Source organism: Cydia fagiglandana, chromosome Z (assembly GCF_963556715.1).
Source record: "Cydia fagiglandana chromosome Z, ilCydFagi1.1, whole genome shotgun sequence".
Lineage (NCBI taxonomy): Eukaryota > Metazoa > Arthropoda > Insecta > Lepidoptera > Tortricidae > Cydia > Cydia fagiglandana.
In genome coordinates this window covers 30,731,313-30,738,299 of record NC_085959.1, presented here as the reverse complement: position 1 = coordinate 30,738,299, position 6,987 = coordinate 30,731,313, and positions in this window count along the sequence as shown.

Genomic DNA, 6,987 nt, shown 5'->3' with positions numbered 1-6,987 from the left:
CTTATTCGTTTATAGAATGAAGTACTATTAAGATTTTATAATCAAAATGATTTTGATCTTTACTTCGAATGATAAATAAATCCTATTGCATAAGTTCAACTGTAACTCCACCTACCTACCTAATATCATAAATCATTGTGAATTTCATAAATTCAAACAAATCTTACTAATGGTTAGTAAATAATTTGTAGTATTCAGTTTGTTGATTCTATTTTACCCTCATTGCTCATAAGTACTACTAAATATTAATAAACATTAGTATTATACACAAAACAAAGAAGCGCGGCGCGCTCATTCTTTCTTCCGTGGTATTATACGTACTATTAATAAATATTTAGTACCTGGGTACCTACTCTTTGTACAAATGTACATAGGGTTCCTCTACGTAAAGGTACCCACTTACGTATTGTTAAAAATATCAAGTGTAAAACTGTTTGTATTAACTTTGATTTTATTTGAACAGGTTTCTCTCGACATCAAAGAGAAGAAGGAATGTATATTCCATTTCGTAACATTATGGGCTTCCCGGTTGCTTAGAAAACAATTACGAGTATCAAAATTGTTTTTACTTGATGTTAGCAATGGATTGCTTGTAAGTTGGTGGAGGGTCAAAAAAATTATGCATATGCCATATGATTAAAGCCAAATTGCTCGTTAGTATAACTACAACCAATACAGGTAGTATAACACGTAAACTGCAAATGGTGAAATCGTATAGTAAAACAGTAAAGGGTCTAGCAGGCTAAGCGAACAAGAAGTGCCCCCAACGACGGATTTGGTCATTCTTTCAGGTGGTGTACTGGCAGGTCCTAAGAACTCTCTATGCTTAATATCAGTCCTCGATCTTCTTTTGTTTTCGAGTTATTCAGGATAATGTAAAATCATCAGTGTATCATTGAAAGTGTCATATTTTGTAAACCGTTCAAGTTAGATTAACCAAACAAAATTATATTTGACAACAATAAAATAGACTACAAAATGAATATGTTTTACCTGCATCATGTCCTTATACTTCATTATAAAAAAAAACATTTTATTTTTCTTCTCATTATTTTTTATACTATTCGCGGAGGTACACCTACAAAAAAAATATGCATGAGTAGCCACTAATACCCACTATATACACATATAAAAATATTTGCATAAATCTTCGTGCGTCATGTCAAAAAAAAAACATTATCGAACAAGGATCTCGGAAACGGCTCTAACGATTTCGATGAAATTTGCTATATGGGTGTTTTCGGGGGCGATAAATTGATTTAGCTAGGTCTTATCTCTGGGAAAACGCGCATTTTTGAGTTTTTTTATGTTTAGAGTCGTTTCCGAGATCCTTGTTCGATAATGTTTTTTTTTTGACATGACGCACGAAGATTTATGCAAATATTTTTATATGTGTATATAGTGAGTATTAGTGGCTACTCATGCATATTTTTTTTGTAGGTGTGCCTCCGCGAATAGTATAAAAAATAATGAGAAGAAAAATAAAATGTTTTTTTTTTATAATGAAGTATAAGGACATGATGCAGGTTAAACATATTAATTTTGTAGTTTATTTTATTGTTGTCAAATATAATTTTGTTTGGTTAATCTAACTTGAACGGTTTACAAAATATGACACTTTCAATGATACACTGATGATTTTACATTATCCTGAATAACTCGAAAACAAAAGAAGATCGAGGACTGATATTAAGCATAGAGAGTTCTTAGGACCTGCCAGTACACCACCTGAAAGAATGACCAAATCCGTCGTTGGGGGCACTTCTTGTTCGCTTAGCCTGCTAGACCCTTTGATAAGAATGTTCGCAACCATCACTATAGTCCGTTTTTTTTAGCATTAGAAAGAACTTCGCAGAAGTAAGCTTGTGGTTCCAAATCCGGAAATTTTAGCGGTAATAATTTGAAGTAAATTATATGTATTGACCATGCTACATTAGATAATTCAATAATTATTAACAAATAACGAGCCTGATAAAAACTGCACGCTTGCTTCTGTGGAGTTCTTTCTAATGCTAAAAAAAAACGAACTATAGCATGTAGCCTGCCCAATGGACAGTGGCCAAAAGCTATGCGTATAACGATGACGATGACAACATTATGTACCTACAGTTAATTACTATATAAATAATGATTACGAATAATTTTGTTGAATGTTCTTACAATAAATTGACGAGACACATACGGTAGTAACTTTTACCAAAGAGAATTTTATAGAGGCGTATTGTCAAAGTAAATTTTATAGTCACAGTAAATTTACTGTCATCTTTCGAAACAAGATTAAAACTCAATCCATTCATCAATTCGACGCATTTGTGTGTACTAAGCATTCGTCTTTAATATTTTAAATTCCCGATTTACTCAATATGGAGCTGAATTATTAGGATTTAGTTCTGATGAATAATTGAATAAAAAAAATTGTAATTATTTTTAATTTTTTTCACACATTTTGTAAAAACCTACGTTGTAGGACTTGTAAGCCGATGTGCGGTTCTACATTGTTTTAAAAAGCATAACATGGGCAGAGAATAAGTAACAAATTTGGCATGAGAACCGCCCTCATTCCACGCCTTGGCGCGCCACTACGAGTGAAACCCATTACCCTAAATGTTGGTAAAAACCATATTACACGACTATTCATTATAATTATTGTTAAACATATTAAACACACGACTGTTTGTGCCTTTAAACAAATTGAAACTGTTGTGATTCATGTGATTGATTGTTGTGACACTAGGTTACGTACATTTTAGAGGCATCACGTAAATATAACTACTAACTCATTCTGGGAGACGTCTTTCAGAATGGCCGATAGAATTTGTTGGAACATTGATAACATGTCAATTTGATGGACAACTGATATAAATGCGCTTCTAGCAAATAAATTTAAAGTTGGAATCCAACTCTAGTTCTTTATTTTACTCATCAACGGGTTGCGCTGTGCTGTTGCTGACGGTCTGAGTACTTGAAAAGCGGATGAATACTTTTTTAAGCTTAAGTAAATTTACCTATTGGCCAATTACCAATGTTTCCGGGCGGCACCTTTCAGAGAACATACGTAGGTATGATCTCTGAAAAATAAAATACATAATATTAACATTTTCAAATGCTCGTATTGCTTGTGGATTATCGCCATACCAAGACCGTTTGTGTGTCTGTTTCTTATAATAGGTCACATTAGATCACTTATTCTCGACATTTGGCACACAACAAGCTGCCGTATTCGAACCTCAAGATATTCACAAGAGACGACACGTACTAGATCCATTCTAGATACGTTATAGTTTAGATATCAACTAGTTCTCTTTTGCAGCGCAATTCGGACAACCAATGTCACTTTTATGTTAGATAGAGTAAAATATCTATTAGATGTGAATTGTATCTCGAAGTCATATCCCGTGGAAATCGTTCAAGAGTATCTACAGAATCGCGCAAATGTCAAATTTGACAGGTTAGATCTTGAACATATCGTTATCGTATCTTGGTGATGTCTAAAAGATATCTAATAGACGTCTATTTCAAAATCCGAATCGGAATCCCATAATGTTCGTCTTGAACATGAGATCCGCGGGCTATTTATTACATATATTATTTGAAGAAAGTAATAGGCCGATTGAACATTTGTTACATCGGCACTAGCATTAGCAAGGATCGGGAGCAGGAAAAATAAAATCGTCAACAATGGTAAACTAAGGCCGCTAAGCACGAAGAATTATCCGTAAGCGTAATTATGATCCGTAGGCGTTCAGAAAGGACTCTAAAAAAAGAACGATTTGTATTGTAATGCATATTTAAATAATAAGACTTGTTTTGAGGTGTATAGTGAATATCTGTTTTAAATTGTGTGCATTTTGGAGTACCTGGAGTAAGCATGTAGGTAAATCGAAATGGATCGCATTCCCATTTCTGAATTACGCGGTTCGATGGTACTTTATTACTTAATCAATTCAGCACATATTTCGTTCATTCCAAATAATTAAATGTGTGAAGTAATTATTTTGCACCAACTCGTATCGCGTGCAATTATGAAGCATCCAATGTTAATCGGATAACAAGGTTTATTAAGCACACATTAAACATAAATAGCTAAGTACGTAATCGTAAAATTGTTTTTGTTGAAAATGTGTTTTTTGGCATTATAAATGAATTAAGGTTTCAACGTATGTAGAACGTACGTAAAGCTCATTATTAATTCGGTATGCAGGTATTGTAATAAAAGAAAAATAGCTCGCATGTGAGTGTAAGCTTCTTCCAACACACGAAACGTCAGGTCTCGCCTCAAACTAATCTGTTACCGTAATCGCGAGTGTCCGCAGAGTTAGCGGCTGTAGTGTCATGTTTTCGCGACCCTCCCTCTAATGACAATTCTATTAAATAATAATAATAACATTGCTTTTCTCGGCTAAGCCCGTAACTATTTGATTTGTAGTACGGCCTGGTATGGTGGTACCTAATTAAAAGGCAGGCATAATTTTTTACGGAGTTTGGGAATTTTAAAATAACAAAATGTTGGTCCCAGGGAAACTTTATTATGTAGGTACGATAAAGATCAATTTTTTTTTACATCACTATTAGATTACCATTGCATAGATTTTTCTCGTAACCTTCACTTAAAACCGTTTAGGAAATGAAAACTTTTTTTCCACTACACCATGTCGAAAAGGCTCTCTTCATTCTATAAAAACTGTTGCGAAATTTGCATTTTATCCACAAGAGTGGCAAAGTAATTTGACGCAAGTTTTGAGTTGTTTCGTCAATGTTGGCTGTGGGTACAATTGACTATCAAATGATGATTTTGAATGGTAAATATTTAATATCGGTAATAAATAAAATTTGGATTGGATTTAGTATTTTCCTAGCATTGGTGGTGTGAAAAATAAGTATAGTCAGACCGTAAAAAGTCCGCAGCGATTTTGATAGCCCACGCAGTGCAAGTGTCATTTTAAACGTCAAACTTCTATGAAGTTATGACGTATACATACTTACACTGTGTGGGCTATCAAATCCGCTGCAGACTTTGTTTGGTGCGACACTACGATTTATCGACCACATACGCGCCAATAGAATTTCAACTTTCGCATTCCGATTTAAGGTTCAAATTAGATTGCACTTACGGGAAATGTGACTTGTCTTCAAATGAATCATCAAAGCTGGATTAATTGGAACACATATTTTGGGATTTTTACCTAAACCTTATAGATTGATGCGGGCTAGAAAAGGGTTAATCGTGTAAGATTCCGAACTCTTTAACCGGGACTACGAACGAAATGACTCGCTCGATTTGCTCGAAACATGGGAGTAAATATGAAGTTTATTTCGTATGCGATTATGTTCGTTTTAATTATTAATAAGTTAATTATTTACAGATAGGGCTCGAGCGAGGCCCTATCTATACTACCTGAGATGACTCATCCTTTAATCTATTTCGATTTTATACCTTAAACTCATAAGGTATGCGGGGCAACTTAAGGTTAATTATATCATTTGGGTAATTTGATTAAGTAGAGTGCTCCCAAGACTTCCAAGTTACAAGATTGACAGAATATAATATGATGTAAAGATATATCATATCATAATCTCAGTATGCAAAGTCTACTCTATCACTGTGACTGGTAACGAAGATGGTAAAGTGTCATTCTTTTAAATAAGTCATAAATGAATAGATACGTTGGAACTAGGAATATTTTCATTTAGGTCTGGTCTGGTTTAGTAGTCTGATCAATCAAATTAGATTTTTTCGAAGCATTAATTCCCAGCAAGCTGGATATCGTTTTATACCTTCATTTGGTCCTAAGTGTGTGTAATCCGAGTAACAAAAAACATCGACTTAAGTAAAATAAGTTCTTCATTACATATTACATATGTAAATAATATTCCATAACCGTTCTTCTCCACCTTGACTTGCGTAATACTATATAAGCAAGCAGCTCTCATTGAAACAAGTAGATGAGAGGGCACTGGCATTAGCATTCATCCTGGAGACCAATTCATACTTATATTTAGACATTAAAATGACATCTAAAATATCTTGTTCTCGTTCGCCCATGCGTCTTGCCCGTGCCAATACTTAGTTATACGGAAATTTAGATCATTAAGATAGCATTTTGATGTCAAAATGTTTGTTCAAATGGCCTCCTACTCACAGCAGGCTACATTTGCAGTATCATTATTGAGATTACTCCTCTGAAATAATAAGCCTTATTCACGGGCGCGCAGCGCGGCGCAAAGCTTGGGATTAGTTTTATAAGAATGAGTTGGAAAACTTGGAAATACGACCATAATGAAAAATAAATAATAATTAATGAGATATTTTATTCATTTGATCGTATGTCTCAGTAAGAGATTAATGTTTAATACTGTAAATCTTAAATGGTAATATGCTTCAATAGTAAGTTTTAGGTATACAGGTAATATGCATCAAACCGAAATGCAAAAGTTAATTTAACTCTTCAAACCTACACACACATTATGCGGCTTGTCGAGTACCTAAAAAAGCGAGCTTTGATATAATTAAATATGATGACTACTGTTATGCACTATAAACGCCTATACAGTGTACATTATTATACAATGTGGCACATATCTTTACGCTCCCTTGCCCATAAACAGAATGCACAGAGCGATAAAATGAATGCTGGAAAAGGGAATACAAGTTAAATATAACAGGCAAATAGCGTACATTCGTTTTATAAGTATTGTACGAATCGGGCCGATATCGGATCGGACAATGTGAAAAAAACTCAAGTTTAACTCGAGTACATTTTTTGGGTACCCTTTTACCTACTGTATTCTGTATTATGAATTATGATAAATTAGGTTTGGTTATAATCCAGATACTGACTTATAACCATGAACAAGTATTACAAGGAACTTAGCATTTATCAATATCATCCATCCTTTTGGTTTATCGGATTCCAAGGCACTCCATTTTTATTTATGTGTCCAGGTACCTACCATGGACATAAATAGGTACATGCTACGCGTAATTTC